Raw genomic sequence first — 16815 nt, forward strand, 5'->3', positions numbered from 1 at the left:
CCACCATAACATCCTTAATGGCATCAGAAAGACCCTCTCTGAAAGTAGCCGCCAAGGCACACTCATTCCACTGAGTAAGCACAGACCATTTACGGAATTTTTGGCAGTAAATTTCAGCTTCATCTTGCCCCTGCGATAGGGACATCAAAGTTTTTTCTGCCTGAAGTTCCAAATGAGGTTCCTCATACAGCAAGCCCAAGGCCAGAAAAAACGCATCCACATTGCGCAACGCAGGATCCCCTGGTGCCAATGCAAAAGCCCAATCTTGAGGGTCGCCGCGGAGCAAGGAAATCACAATCCCAACCTGCTGTGCAGGGTCTCCAGCAGAACGAGATTTCAGGGACAAAAATAACTTACAATTATTTCTAAAATTCTGAAAGCTAGATCTATTCCCTGAGAAGAATTCCGGCAAAGGAATTCTCGGCTCTGATACCGGAGCATGAACAACAAAATCCTGCAAACTTTGCACTTTCGTGGCGAGATTATTCAAACCTGCAGTTACACTCTGTAGATCCATTATAGACAGGTGAACATAGAGCCATTCAAAGATTAGAAGGAGAGAGAAAAAAAAGAAAGACTGCAGCATAGACAGACTGGCAAGTGATCCAATTAAGAGCACACTAACTACTAGAGGAAAAAAAAAAAAAAAAAAAAAAAAATTTTCAGCAGACTTCTTATTTCTCTCCTTTCTCAGCCAAGGATTTTAACCCTTTAGTGGGCCGGTCAAACTGTCATGATCTCCATGGCCAGAGAACTAGCATAAGCCTCAATAGGAACAAGCTCTTGGAAGATGTAACTATACTGACCATGAACTAAACCTACCGCATCATCTAGAAGTAGCCAGGTAGCATGTCCTACTTTTTATCCCTATATGCCCAGCGCCGGCCGGAGAACTAAATAATGCTAGCAGAGGGAAATATAAGACCTGACTCACCTCTAGAGAAATGCCCAAAAAGGAGACAGAGGCCCCCCACATATATTGGCGGTGATATGAGATGAAACAACAAACGCAGCAGGAAAATAGTTTTAGCAAATTTGAGGTCCGCTTTCTAGATAGCAGAAGACAGAAAGCATACTTTCATGGTCAGTAGAAAACCCTAACAAAACACATCCAGAAATTACTTTAGGACTCTGGCATTAACTCATAATACCAGAGTGGCAATTCCTGATCAACAAGAGCTTTCCAGACACAGTAACGAAACTGCAGCTGTGAACTGGAACCAAAATACAAAAACAAAACATGGACGAATGTCCAACTTATCTAGTAGATGTCTGGGAGCAGGAACAAGCACAGAGAGGCTTCTGATAACATTGTTGACCGGCAAGCATCTAACAGAGAAGCCAGGTTATATAGCGACACCCAGATCTAATCAGAACAGGTGAACAGGGAAGATGATGTCACAAGTTCAATTCCACCAGTAGCCACCGGGGGAGCCCAGAATCCAAATTCACAACACATACCGCTAGTGACCACAAGAGGGAGCCAACAAATATAGTTCACAACAGTACCCCCCCTTTAAGGAGGGGTCACCGAACCCTCACCAAGACCACCAGGGCGATCAGGATGAGCAGCGTGAAAGGCACGAACCAAATCGGCCGCATGAACATCAGAGGCGGCCACCCAGGAATTATCCTCCTGACCATAGCCCTTCCATTTGACCAGATACTGAAGCCTCCGTCTAGAGAGACGAGAATCCAAGATCTTCTCCACCACGTACTCCAACTCGCCCTCAACCAACACCGGAGCAGGAGGCTCAACAGCAGGAACCATAGGCACAACGTACCGCCGCAACAAAGACCTATGGAACACGTTGTGAATGGCAAACGACACCGGAAGATCCAAACGAAAAGACACCGGATTAAGGACTTCCAAAATTTTATAAGGACCAATAAAGCGAGGCTTAAACTTAGGAGAGGAAACCTTCAGAGGGACAAACCGAGAAGACAACCAAACCAAATCCCCAACACGAAGTCGGGGACCCACACCGCGGCGGCGGTTGGCAAAACGCTGAGCCTTCTCCTGTGACAACTTTAAGTTGTCCACCACATGATTCCAAATCCGCTGCAACCTATCCACCACGGAATCCACCCCAGGACAGTCGGAAGGTTCAACATGACCCGAGGAAAAACGCGGATGAAAACCAGAGTTGCAGAAAAATGGCGAAACCAAAGTAGCGGAACTAGCCCGATTATTGAGGGCAAACTCAGCCAATGGCAAGAAGGTCACCCAATCATCCTGATCCGCAGAAACAAAACATCTCAAATAAGCCTCCAGCGTCTGATTAGTTCGCTCCGTTTGGCCATTAGTCTGAGGATGAAAGGCAGATGAAAAATACAAATCAATGCCCATCTTAGCACAAAAAGATCGCCAGAATCTGGACACAAACTGGGATCCTCTGTCAGACACGATATTCTCAGGAATGACGTGCAAACGAACCACATTCTGAAAGAACAAAGGAACCAGATCGGAAGAGGAAGGCAACTTAGGCAAGGGCACCAAATGGACCATCTTGGAAAAACGATCACACACCACCCAGATGACAGACATTCCTTGAGACACCGGAAGATCTGAAATGAAATCCATGGAAATGTGCGTCCAAGGCCTCTTCGGGATGGGCAAGGGCAAAAGCAACCCGCTGGCACGAGAACAGCAAGGCTTAGCCCGAGCACAAATCCCACAGGACTGCACAAAAGAACGCACATCCCGCGACAGGGAAGGCCACCAAAAGGACCTGGCCACCAAATCTCTGGTACCAAAAATCCCAGGATGCCCTGCCAACACCGAGGAATGAACCTCAGAGATAACTCTGCTGGTCCATTTATCAGGAACAAACAATCTATCAGGTGGGCAAGGGTCAGGTCTACCAGCCTGAAATCTCTGCAACACACGTCGCAAATCAGGAGAAATGGCCGACAAGATTACTCCCTCTTTAAGAATACCAGCTGGCTCTGAGACGCCAGGAGAATCAGGCACAAAGCTCCTAGAAAGAGCATCAGCCTTCACATTCTTTGAACCAGGCAGGTACGAGACCACAAAGTCAAAACGGGAGAAAAACAACGACCAACGAGCCTGTCTAGGATTCAGGCGCTTAGCAGACTCGAGATACATCAGATTTTTGTGATCAGTCAAGACCACCACACGATGCTTAGCTCCCTCGAGCCAATGACGCCACTCCTCAAATGCCCACTTCATGGCCAACAAGTCCCGATTACCAACATCATAGTTCCGCTCAGCAGGCGAAAATTTCCTAGAGAAAAAAGCACATGGTCTCATCACAGAGCAACCAGAGCCTTTCTGCGACAAAACAGCTCCGGCACCGATCTCAGAAGCATCCACTTCAACCTGAAAGGGAAGTGAGACATCAGGCTGGCACAAAACAGGCGCCGAAGTAAACCGGCGCTTCAGCTCCCGAAAAGCCTCCACGGCTGCAGGAGCCCAATTAGCAACATCAGAACCTTTCTTGGTCATATCCGTCAAAGGTTTAACAACGCTAGAAAAATTAGCAATAAAACGACGGTAGAAATTAGCAAAACCCAAGAACTTCTGCAGACTCTTAACAGATGTGGGTTGAGTCCAATCATGAATAGCTCGGACCTTGACTGGGTCCATCTCCACAGTAGAAGGGGAGAAAATAAAACCCAAAAAGGAAACCTTCTGCACCCCAAAGAGACACTTTGAGCCCTTCACAAACAAAGCATTATCACGCAAAACCTGAAACACCATCCTGACCTGCTTTACATGAGAATCCCAATCATCAGAAAAAAACAGAATATCATCCAGATAAACAATCATGAATTTATCTAGATACTTCCGGAAGATGTCATGCATAAAGGACTGAAACACTGAAGGAGCATTAGAGAGCCCAAAAGGCATCACCAAGTACTCAAAATGACCTTCGGGCGTATTGAACGCAGTTTTCCATTCATCTCCCTGCTTAATGCGCACAAGGTTGTACACACCACGAAGATATATCTTGGTGAACCAACTGGCACCTTTAATCCGAGCAAACAAGTCCGACAATAGTGGCAAAGGATACTGAAATTTGACAGTGATATTATTCAGAAGCCGATAGTCAATACAAGGCCTCAAAGACCCGTCTTTCTTGGCCACAAAAAAGAATCCCGCACCAAGAGGGGAAGAAGATGGACGAATATGTCCCTTCTCCAAAGACTCCTTTATATAAGAACGCATTGCGGCATGCTCAGGTACAGACAGATTAAATAATCGTCCCTTAGGAAATTTACTACCAGGAATCAAATCTATAGCGCAGTCACAGTCCCTATGAGGAGGAAGGGCACTGGACCTGGACTCACTGAATACATCCTGATAGTCCAATAAACACTCCAGAACTTCAGAAGGAGTAGAAGAAGCAATAGATACCGGCGGGGAATCGCAATGAATTCCCTGACAACCCCAACTTGACACAGACATTGCCTTCCAATCCAAAACTGGATTATGGGTCTGTAACCATGGCAGACCTAAAACGACCAAATCATGCATTTTATGCAGAACAAGAAAACGAATCACCTCCCGATGTTCAGGAGTCATGCACATGGTCACTTGTGTCCAATACTGCGGTTTATTCTCCACCAATGGCGTAGCATCAATTCCTCTAAGAGGAATAGGATTTCTCAAAGGCTCCAGGACAAAACCACAGCGCTTGGCAAACGACAAGTCCATAAGACTCAGGGCAGCACCAGAATCCACAAATGCCATAACAGGGTAGGAAGACAATGAGCAAATTAAAGTCACAGACAAAATAAATTTAGGCTGCAAATTACCAATGGCGACAGGACTAACAACCTTTGTTAGGCGTTTAGAGCATGCTGAGATAACATGTGTAGAGTCACCGCAGTAAAAACACAACCCATTCTGACGTCTATGATTTTGTCGTTCAGTTTTAGTCTGAATTCTATCACATTGCATTGAGTCAGGTGTCCGTTCAGACAATACTGCCAGAGGATTAGCAGATTTGCGCTCCCGCAAACGCCGATCAATATGAATGGCAAGAGTCATAGAATCATTCAGACTTGTAGGGATGGGAAAACCTACCATCACATTCTTAATGGCCTCAGAAAGGCCATTTCTGAAATTTGCGGCCAGAGCACACTCATTCCATTGAGTAAGCACGGACCATTTCCGAAATTTTTGGCAATACACTTCAGCTTCATCCTGGCCCTGAGAGATAGCCAGCAACGCTTTTTCTGCCTGAATTTCAAAATTAGGCTCCTCATAAAGCAATCCGAGCGCCAGAAAAAACGCATCAATATTTGCCAATGCAGGATCTCCTGGCGCCAATGAGAAAGCCCAATCCTGAGGGTCGCCACGCAAGAAAGAGATAACAATTTTAACTTGCTGAGCTGAGTCTCCAGACGAACAAGGTCTCAAAGATAGAAACAATGTACAATTATTCCTAAAATTCCTAAATTTAAACCGATCTCCAGAGAACAGCTCAGGAATAGGTATCTTAGGCTCTGACATAGGACTACAAGTAACAAAATCCTGAATGCCCTGCACTCGTGCAGCAAGCTGATCCACACTAGTAATCAGAGTCTGAACATTCATGTCTGCAGCAGAGCTTCAAGCCACTCAGAGAAAAAGGGGAAGAAGAAAAAAAAACAACAAAACCTCAGAACTTCTTTTCTTTTAATCCCGCTTCTGCAATGCATTAAATATTCTCTTTTTGGCCTGGAATACTGTTATGATCCTAGTGGTAGAGGATCTCAGGAGTTCCAGCTAAGTCCGCAAACACAAAAACCAGCTCATAGGGAAGTGGTAACTTGGCTGACCGCATACCTGATCCTGGCACAACAACTAGAAGCAGCCGGGGAGCGTACCTACGTTGATTCTAGACGTCTCGCACCAGCCGGAGAACTAACTAACCCTTTCAGAGAAAATAAGACCTCACTTGCCTCCAGAGAAAAGACCCCAAAGTTATAATACAAGCCCCCAACAAATAATAATGGTGAGGTAAGAAGAAAAGACAAACGTAAGCATGAACTAGATTTAGCAAAGAGAGGCCCACTAATTAATAGCAGAAAATAGGAAGAGGACTTATGCGGTCAGCAAAAACCCTATAAAAATATCCACGCTGAATATCCAAGAACCCCCGCACCGACTAACGGTGTGGGGGGAGAATATCAGCCCCCTAGAGCTTCCAGCAAAAACAGAAATCACATTTTGAACAAGCTGAAACAAAATAGGAGCAAATGCAAAAGGACAAAAATAAGAAAGCAGAACTTAGCTTATCTTGCAAAACTCAGGGACCAGGAGTCAGGAGGAAAACAGACATAGACTGATTACATCGATTCCAGGCACTAGACTGAGTTTCCAGGAAGTCTAAATAGGAACACCCAAGGCCTAACGAACCAGGTGGGTACCAACCTGGAGAAAGATAATCCAAGTGCCATACCGCTAGTGACCACAAGAGGGAGCCAACAAATATAGTTCACAACACTGTATATAGCGATACATGATAAGATCCTGTTTAAAGCCACCACTAGGGGGAGCTCCCTGTATACAGAGATACATGATAAGATCCTGTCTGCAGCCACCACTAGGGGGAGCTCCCTGTATACAGAGATACATGATAAGATCCTGTCTGCAGCCACCACTAGGGGGAGCTCCCTGTATACAGAGATACATGATAAGATCCTGTCTGCAGTCACCACTTGGGGAGCTCCCTGTATACAGAGATACATGATAAGATCCTGTCTGCAGCCCCACTAAGGGGGAGCTCCCTGTATACAGAGATACATGATAAGATCCTGTCTGCAATCACCACTAGGCGGAGCTCCCTGTATACAGAGATACATGATAAGATCCTGTCTGCAGTCACCACTTGGGGGAGCTCCCTGTATACAGAGATACATGATAAGATCCTGTCTGCAGCCACCACTAGGGGGAGCTCCCTGTATACAGAGATACATGATAAGATCCTGTCTGCAGCCACCACTAGGGGGAGCTCCCTGTATACAGAGATACATGATAAGATCCTGTCTGCAGTCACCACTTGGGGGAGCTCCCTGTATACAGAGATACATGATAAGATCCTGTCTGCAGCCCCACTAAGGGGGAGCTCCCTGTATACAGAGATACATGATAAGATCCTGTCTGCAATCACCACTAGGGGGAGCTCCCTGTATACAGAGATACATGATAAGAGCCTGTCTGCAGCCACCACTAGGGGGAGCTCCCTGTATACAGAGATACATGATAAGAGCCTGTCTGCAGTCACCACTAGGGGGAGCTCCCTGTATACAGAGATACAAGATAAGATCCTGTGTGCAGCCACCACTAGGGGGAGCTCCCTGTATACAGAGATACATGATAAGATCCTGTCTGCAGCCACCACTTGGGGGAGCTCCCTGTATACAGAGATATATGATAAGACCCTGTCTGCAGTCACCACTAGGGGGAGCTACCTTTATAAAGAGATACATAATAAGATCCCGTCTGCAGTCACCACTAGGGGGAGCTCCCTGTATACAGAGATACATGATAAGATCCTGTCTGCAGCCACCACTAGGGGGAGCTCCCTGTATACAGAGATACATGATAAGATCCTGTCTGCAATCACCACTAGGGGGAGCTCTCTATATATAGAGATACATGATAAGATCCTGTCTGCAGCCACCACTAGGGGGAGCTCCCTATATGCAGAGATACATGATAAGAGCCTGTCTGCAGCCACCACTTGGGGGAGCTCCCTATATGCAGAGATACATGATAAGAGCCTGTCTGCAGCCACCACTTGGGGGAGCTCCCTGTATACAGAGGTACATGATAAGATCCTGTCTGCAGTCACCACTAGGGGGAGCTCCCTGTATGCAGAGATACATGATAAGATCCTGTGTGCAGGCATCACTAGGGGGAGCTCCCTGTATACAGAGATACATTATAAGATCCTGTCTGCAGCCACCACTAGGGGGAGCTCCCTGTATACAGAGATACACGATAAGATCCTGTCTGCAGCCACCACTAGGGGGAGCTCCCTGTATAAAGAGATACATAATAAGATCCTGTCTGCAGCCATCACTAGGGGGAGCTCCCTGTGTACAGAGATACATGATAATATTCTGTCTGCAGCCACCACTAGGGGGAGCTCCCTGTATACAGAGATACATGATAAGATCCTGACTGCAGCCACCACTAGGGGGAGCTCCCTGTATACAGAGGTACATGATAAGATCCTGTCTGCAGCCACCACTAGGGGGAGCTCCCTGTATACAGAGATACATGATAAGATCCTGTCTGCAGTCACCACTAGGGGGAGCTCCCTGTATACAGAGATACATGATAAGATCCTGTCTGCAGTCAACACTAGGGGGAGCTCCCTGTATACAGAGATACATGGTAAGATTCTGTCTGCAGTCACCACTAGGGGGAGCTCCCTGTATACAGAGATACATGATAAGATCCTGTCTGCAGCCACCACTAGGGGGAGCTCCCTGTATACAGAGATACATGATAAGATCCTGTCTGCAGCCATCACTAGGGGGAACTCCCTGTATACAGAGATACATGATAAGATCCTGTCTGTAGTCACCACTAGGGGGAGCTCCCTGTATACAGAGATACATGATAAGATCCTGTCTGCAGCCACCACTAGGGGGAGCTCCCTGTATACAGAGATACATGATAAGATCCTGTCTGCAGTCACCACTAGGGGGAGCTCCCTGTATACAGAGATACATGATAAGATCCTGTCTGTAGTCACCACTAGGGGGAGCTCCCTGTATACAGAGATACATGATAAGATCCTGTCTGCAGCCATCACTAGGGGGAGCTCCCTGTATACAGAGATACATGATAAGATCCTGTCTGCAGTCACCACTAGGGGGAGCTCCCTGTATACAGAGATACATGGTAAGATTCTGTCTGCAGTCACCACTAGGGGGAGCTCCCTGTATACAGAGGTACATGATAAGATCCTGTCTGCAGTTACCACTAGGGGAAGCTCCCTGTATACAGAGATACATGATAAGATCCTGTCTGCAGTCACCACTAGGGGGAGCTCCCTGTATACAGAGATACATGATAAGATCCTGTCTGCAGTCACCACTAGGGGGAGCTCCCTGTATACTGAGATACATGATAAGATCCTGTCTGCAGTCACCACTAGGGGGAGCTCCCTGTATACTGAGATACATGATAAGATCCTGTCTGCAGTCACCACTAGGGGGAGCTCCCTGTATACTGAGATACATGATAAGATCCTGTCTGCAGTCACCACTAGGGGGAGCTCCCTGTATACTGAGATACATGATAAGATCCTGTCTGCAGACACCACTAGGGGGAGCTCCCTGTATACTGAGATACATGATAAGATCCTGTCTGCAGCCACCACTAGGGGGAGCTCCCTGTATACAGAGATACATGATAAGATCCTGTCTGCAGTCACCACTAGGGGGAGCTCCCTGTATACTGAGATACATGATAAGATCCTGTCTGCAGTCACCACTAGGGGGAGCTCCCTGTATACTGAGATACATGATAAGATCCTGTCTGCAGACACCACTAGGGGGAGCTCCCTGTATACTGAGATACATGATAAGATCCTGTCTGCAGCCACCACTAGGGGGAGCTCCCTGTATACAGAGATACATGATAAGATCCTGTCTGCAGCCACCACTAGGGGGAGCTCCCTGTATACAGAGATACATGATGAGATCCTGTCTGCAGCCACCACTAGGGGGAGCTCCCTGTATACAGAGATACATGATAAGATCCTGTCTGTAGTCACCACTAGGGGGAGCTCCCTGTATACAGAGATACATGATAAGATCCTGTCTGCAGCCACCACTAGGGGGAGCTCCCTGTATACAGAGATACATGATAAGATCCTGTCTGCAGTCACCACTAGGGGGAGCTCCCTGTATACAGAGATACATGATAAGATCCTGTCTGTAGTCACCACTAGGGGGAGCTCCCTGTATACAGAGATACATGATAAGATCCTGTCTGCAGCCACCACTAGGGGGAGCTCCCTGTATACAGAGATACATGATAAGATCCTGTCTGCAGTCACCTTTTGGAGGGCTGTGTGGGGGCAATCATACTGTTTGGAGAGGTTAGTGCACATGATCATTTTGTATGTGAACTACTAAACAGTGAGGAGGGTTTTATGGGGTCCATCACACTGTGTAGAGTGTTATTGGGGGCCATTATAAGTTGGGGGCCTTTTATATTTTACTCTGTGGAGGGATGTGTCAGGGCCATCATACTGTGTTGGGGGTCACTTTAGGGTTATTTAACTTTTCGGAGGGAACACTGTGAGGGTTTTTACTGTGTTTATGGGGCACATTGTAAGTTGTGAGATATTTTTTGGGAGGGGGCCAATAGCACCTCTGCTATGGGCCCCATGATTTGTACACATATCTCTGCTGGGAGAACGTCTCCAGGTGTTTAGATCTGATTTGAGGATTAATGTTTGGGATTCTTCAGCTTGGAGGGTCCTTGCCGTTCACTCTCTGCCTGGATGCAGTGGCCGGTGACGGTGGAGATCAGGGGACCCCTATTCTGGAGACTGGTGGCTCTCTGAGGAGGTCCATGGTCTCGGCTTTCCTGCTGACATGTCTGTGGTGTATATTGCATTAAGGCTGCAGTTCCATAAATAAAGACCCCTAATACTGACACGATAAGACATATGGGGGTCCACAAGGTATCAATGATCGCACACTTGGCACAAACTGGATGGATGGTGAAGATTTCACACCGGACCCCCTGACAGTGGATGCCGCACACCACCGGACAGTGGTCCTCTCTAACGCTCGGTGTATCCATGTGCTGGGTGTGATACATGCACAATATACACCGTGCATTGTAAACCCCCCCGTCCTATAACATCTCCGTGTATTACAGTCCGGAGCGGGCAGCGCTGGGTGACACTTACAGATTCCGCAGACGTCGGTGCACAGGACGCTGGTGACTTCCCCTCCGGGCTCTCGTGTGATGGAGCTCGTCTGCTGCCCACATCTGATCTGACTCAGTGATTAGGAGGAAACTCGCTGGGTCACAGCCGATCCCACAACACCCGCTGCTCACTGAGGCGCACGGGCGACAGCACTAAACTCCACCTGTGCAGGAAACTGGAGCCCCAATGTGTCTGCACCAGCGGTGACCGTAACGGGGTCTAACTATAGGGGGTCACTATCACAGTGTCACATCCCCCAAACCTGGAGCCTTCAGATGCCAAAGACCCCTCTGCCACAAGTATCCTAAGACACATTGGACCTTATCCATTCACAAACCTGAAAATGATGGAAAATTGAAAAGATGCAGAAATGTTTGCAACGTGACTTTTGGCATTTTCACCCCCACCCGACATTGTTAATGTAGCTGGGACAGGAGCAGGACGGAGCAGGATGAACCCCGCTCATCAACCTCAAACACTAATATCCTTGTACATAGGAGCAGTATTATAGTAGTTATATTCTTGTATATAGGGGCAGTATTATAGTAGTTATATTCTTGTACATAGGAGCAGTATTATAGTAGTTATATTCTTGTACATAGGAGCAGTATTATAGTAGTTATATTCTTGTACATAGGGGGCAGTATTATAGTAGTTATATTCTTGTACATAGGAGCAGTATTATAGTAGTTATATTCTTGTACATAGGAGCAGTATTATAGTAGTTATATTCTTGTACATAGGGGCAGTATTATAGTAGTTATATTCTTGTACATAGGAGCAGTATTATAGTAGTTATATTCTTGTATATAGGAGCAGTATTATAGTAGTTATATTCTTGTACATAGGGGGCAGTATTATAGTAGTTATATTCTTGTACATAGGGGGCAGTATTATAGTAGTTATATTCTTGTACATAGGGCAGTATTATAGTAGTTATATTCTTGTACATAGGAGGCAGTATTATAGTAGTTATATTCTTGTATATAGGGGCAGTATTATAGTAGTTATATTCTTGTACATAGGGCAGTATTATAGTAGTTATATTCTTGTACATAGGGGCAGTATTATAGTAGTTATATTCTTGTATATAGGGGCAGTATTATAGTAGTTATATTCTTGTACATAGGAGCAGTATTATAGTAGTTATATTCTTGAACATAGGGGCAGTATTATAGTAGTTATATTCTTGTACATAGGAGCAGTATTATAGTAGTTATATTCTTGTACATAGGAGCAGTATTATAGTAGTTATATTCTTGTACATAGGGAGCAGTATTATAGTAGTTATATTCTTGTACATAGGGGGCAGTATTATAGTAGTTATATTCTTGTACATAGGGGCAGTATTATAGTAGTTACATTCTTGTACATAGGGGGCAGTATTATAGTAGTTATATTCTTGTACATAGGGGCAGTATTATAGTAGTTACATTCTTGTACATAGGGGGCAGTATTATAGTAGTTATATTCTTGTACATAGGGGCAGTATTATAGTAGTTATATTCTTGTATATAGGAGCAGTATTATAGTAGTTATATTCTTGTACATAGGAGCAGTATTATAGTAGTTATATTCTTGTACATAGGAGCAGTATTATAGTAGTTATATTCTTGTACATAGGAGCAGTATTATAGTAGTTATATTCTTGTACATAAGTGCAGTATTATAGTAGTTATATTCTTGTACATAGGGGCAGTATTATAGTAGTTATATTCTTGTACATAGGGGCAGTATTATAGTAGTTATATTCTTGTACATAGGAGCAGTATTATAGTAGTTATATTCTTGTACATAGGAGCAGTATTATAGTAGTTATATTCTGTACATAGGGGCAGTATTATAGTAGTTATATTCTTGTACATAGGGGCAGTATTATAGTAGTTATATTCTTGTACATAGGAGCAGTATTATAGTAGTTATATTCTTGTACATAGGAGCAGTATTATAGTAGTTATATTCTTGTACATAAGTGCAGTATTATAGTAGTTATATTCTTGTACATGGGGCAGTATTATAGTAGTTATATTCTTGTATATAGGGGCAGTATTATAGTAGTTATATTCTTGTACATAGGAGCAGTATTATAGTAGTTATATTCTTGTACATAGGAGCAGTATTATAGTAGGTATATTCTTGTACATAGGAGCAGTATTATAGTAGTTATATTCTTGTACATAAGTGCAGTATTATAGTAGTTATATTCTTGTACATAGGGGCAGTATTATAGTAGTTATATTCTTGTACATAGGGGCAGTATTATAGTAGTTATATTCTTGTACATAGGAGCAGTATTATAGTAGTTATATTCTTGTACATAGGAGCAGTATTATAGTAGTTATATTCTTGTACATAAGTGCAGTATTATAGTAGTTATATTCTTGTACATAGGGGCAGTATTATAGTAGTTATATTCTTGTATATAGGGGCAGTATTATAGTAGTTATATTCTTGTACATAGGAGCAGTATTATAGTAGTTATATTCTTGTACATAGGAGCAGTATTATAGTAGTTATATTCTTGTACATAGGAGCAGTATTATAGTAGTTATATTCTTGTACATAAGTGCAGTATTATAGTAGTTATATTCTTGTACATAGGGGCAGTATTATAGTAGTTATATTCTTGTACATGGGGCAGAATTATAGTAGTTATATTCTTGTACATGGGGCAGTATTATAGTAGTTATATTCTTGTACATAGGAGCAGTATTATAGTAGTTATATTCTTGTATATAGGGGCAGTATTATAGTAGTTATATTCTTGTACATGGGGCAGTATTATAGTAGTTATATTCTTGTACATGGGGCAGTATTATAGTAGTTATATTCTTGTACATAGGAGCAGTATTATAGTAGTTATATTCTTGTATATAGGGGCAGTATTATAGTAGTTATATTCTTGTACATAGGGGCAGTATTATAGTAGTTATATTCTTGTACATAGGAGCAGTATTATAGTAGTTATATTCTTGTACATAGGAGCAGTATTATAGTAGTTATATTCTTGTACATAGGAGCAGTATTATAGTAGTTATATTCTTGTACATAGGAGCAGTATTATAGTAGTTATATTCTTGTACATAGGAGCAGTATTATAGTAGTTATATTCTTGTACATAGGGGCAGTATTATAGTAGTTATATTCTTGTACATAGGAGCAGTATTATAGTAGTTATATTCTTGTATATAGGAGCAGTATTATAGTAGTTATATTCTTGTACATAGGGGGCAGTATTATAGTAGTTATATTCTTGTACATAGGGGGCAGTATTATAGTAGTTATATTCTTGTACATAGGGCAGTATTATAGTAGTTATATTCTTGTACATAGGAGGCAGTATTATAGTAGTTATATTCTTGTATATAGGGGCAGTATTATAGTAGTTATATTCTTGTACATAGGGCAGTATTATAGTAGTTATATTCTTGTACATAGGGGCAGTATTATAGTAGTTATATTCTTGTATATAGGGGCAGTATTATAGTAGTTATATTCTTGTACATAGGAGCAGTATTATAGTAGTTATATTCTTGAACATAGGGGCAGTATTATAGTAGTTATATTCTTGTATATAGGAGCAGTATTATAGTAGTTATATTCTTGTACATAGGAGCAGTATTATAGTAGTTATATTCTTGTACATAGGGAGCAGTATTATAGTAGTTATATTCTTGTACATAGGGGGCAGTATTATAGTAGTTATATTCTTGTACATAGGGGCAGTATTATAGTAGTTACATTCTTGTACATAGGGGGCAGTATTATAGTAGTTATATTCTTGTACATAGGGGCAGTATTATAGTAGTTACATTCTTGTACATAGGGGGCAGTATTATAGTAGTTATATTCTTGTACATAGGGGCAGTATTATAGTAGTTATATTCTTGTATATAGGAGCAGTATTATAGTAGTTATATTCTTGTACATAGGAGCAGTATTATAGTAGTTATATTCTTGTACATAGGAGCAGTATTATAGTAGTTATATTCTTGTACATAGGAGCAGTATTATAGTAGTTATATTCTTGTACATAAGTGCAGTATTATAGTAGTTATATTCTTGTACATAGGGGCAGTATTATAGTAGTTATATTCTTGTACATAGGGGCAGTATTATAGTAGTTATATTCTTGTACATAGGAGCAGTATTATAGTAGTTATATTCTTGTACATAGGAGCAGTATTATAGTAGTTATATTCTGTACATAGGGGCAGTATTATAGTAGTTATATTCTTGTACATAGGGGCAGTATTATAGTAGTTATATTCTTGTACATAGGAGCAGTATTATAGTAGTTATATTCTTGTACATAGGAGCAGTATTATAGTAGTTATATTCTTGTACATAAGTGCAGTATTATAGTAGTTATATTCTTGTACATGGGGCAGTATTATAGTAGTTATATTCTTGTATATAGGGGCAGTATTATAGTAGTTATATTCTTGTACATAGGAGCAGTATTATAGTAGTTATATTCTTGTACATAGGAGCAGTATTATAGTAGTTATATTCTTGTACATAGGAGCAGTATTATAGTAGTTATATTCTTGTACATAAGTGCAGTATTATAGTAGTTATATTCTTGTACATAGGGGCAGTATTATAGTAGTTATATTCTTGTACATAGGGGCAGTATTATAGTAGTTATATTCTTGTACATAGGAGCAGTATTATAGTAGTTATATTCTTGTACATAGGAGCAGTATTATAGTAGTTATATTCTTGTACATAAGTGCAGTATTATAGTAGTTATATTCTTGTACATAGGGGCAGTATTATAGTAGTTATATTCTTGTATATAGGGGCAGTATTATAGTAGTTATATTCTTGTACATAGGAGCAGTATTATAGTAGTTATATTCTTGTACATAGGAGCAGTATTATAGTAGTTATATTCTTGTACATAGGAGCAGTATTATAGTAGTTATATTCTTGTACATAAGTGCAGTATTATAGTAGTTATATTCTTGTACATAGGGGCAGTATTATAGTAGTTATATTCTTGTACATGGGGCAGAATTATAGTAGTTATATTCTTGTACATGGGGCAGTATTATAGTAGTTATATTCTTGTACATAGGAGCAGTATTATAGTAGTTATATTCTTGTATATAGGGGCAGTATTATAGTAGTTATATTCTTGTACATGGGGCAGTATTATAGTAGTTATATTCTTGTACATGGGGCAGTATTATAGTAGTTATATTCTTGTACATAGGAGCAGTATTATAGTAGTTATATTCTTGTATATAGGGGCAGTATTATAGTAGTTATATTCTTGTACATAGGGGCAGTATTATAGTAGTTATATTCTTGTACATAGGAGCAGTATTATAGTAGTTATATTCTTGTACATAGGAGCAGTATTATAGTAGTTATATTCTTGTACATAGGAGCAGTATTATAGTAGTTATATTCTTGTACATAAGTGCAGTATTATAGTAGTTATATTCTTGTACATAGGGGCAGTATTATAGTAGTTATATTCTTGTACATGGGGCAGTATTATAGTAGTTATATTCTTGTATATAGGGAGCAGTATTATAGTAGTTATATTCTTGTACATGGGGCAGTATTATAGTAGTTATATTCTTGTACATAGGAGCAGTATTATAGTAGTTATATTCTTGTATATAGGAGCAGTATTATAGTAGTTATATTCCTGTACATAGTAGCAGTATTATAGTAGTTATATTCTTGTACATAGGAGCAGTATTATAGTAGTTATATTCTTGTACATAGGGGCAGTATTATAGTAGTTATATTCTTGTACATAGGGGCAGTATTATAGTAGTTATATTCTTGTACATAGGAGCGGTATTATAGTAGTTATATTCTTGTACATAGGAGCAGTATTATAGTAGTTATATTCTTGTACATGGGGCAGTATTATAGT

At 41.7% G+C, this 16815-nt stretch overlaps 1 protein-coding gene across 1 annotated transcript in view; it reads right to left on the reverse strand.

The window, feature by feature from the left end:
* The window catches only part of LOC143817476 (ecto-ADP-ribosyltransferase 5-like), a 79321-nt gene extending 68356 nt beyond the window's left edge, over positions 1-10965 (reverse strand). Inside the window, exon 1 of the mRNA XM_077298916.1 lies at positions 10896-10965. The gene's annotated coding sequence lies outside the window, so the exon portion shown is untranslated. The remainder of the gene's footprint in view (positions 1-10895) is intronic.
* Positions 10966-16815: the final 5850 nt, after the last annotated feature.

The sequence above is a fragment of the Ranitomeya variabilis genome, chromosome 3 (genome assembly GCF_051348905.1).
Source record: "Ranitomeya variabilis isolate aRanVar5 chromosome 3, aRanVar5.hap1, whole genome shotgun sequence".
In the NCBI taxonomy this organism is placed as follows: Eukaryota; Metazoa; Chordata; class Amphibia; order Anura; family Dendrobatidae; genus Ranitomeya; species Ranitomeya variabilis.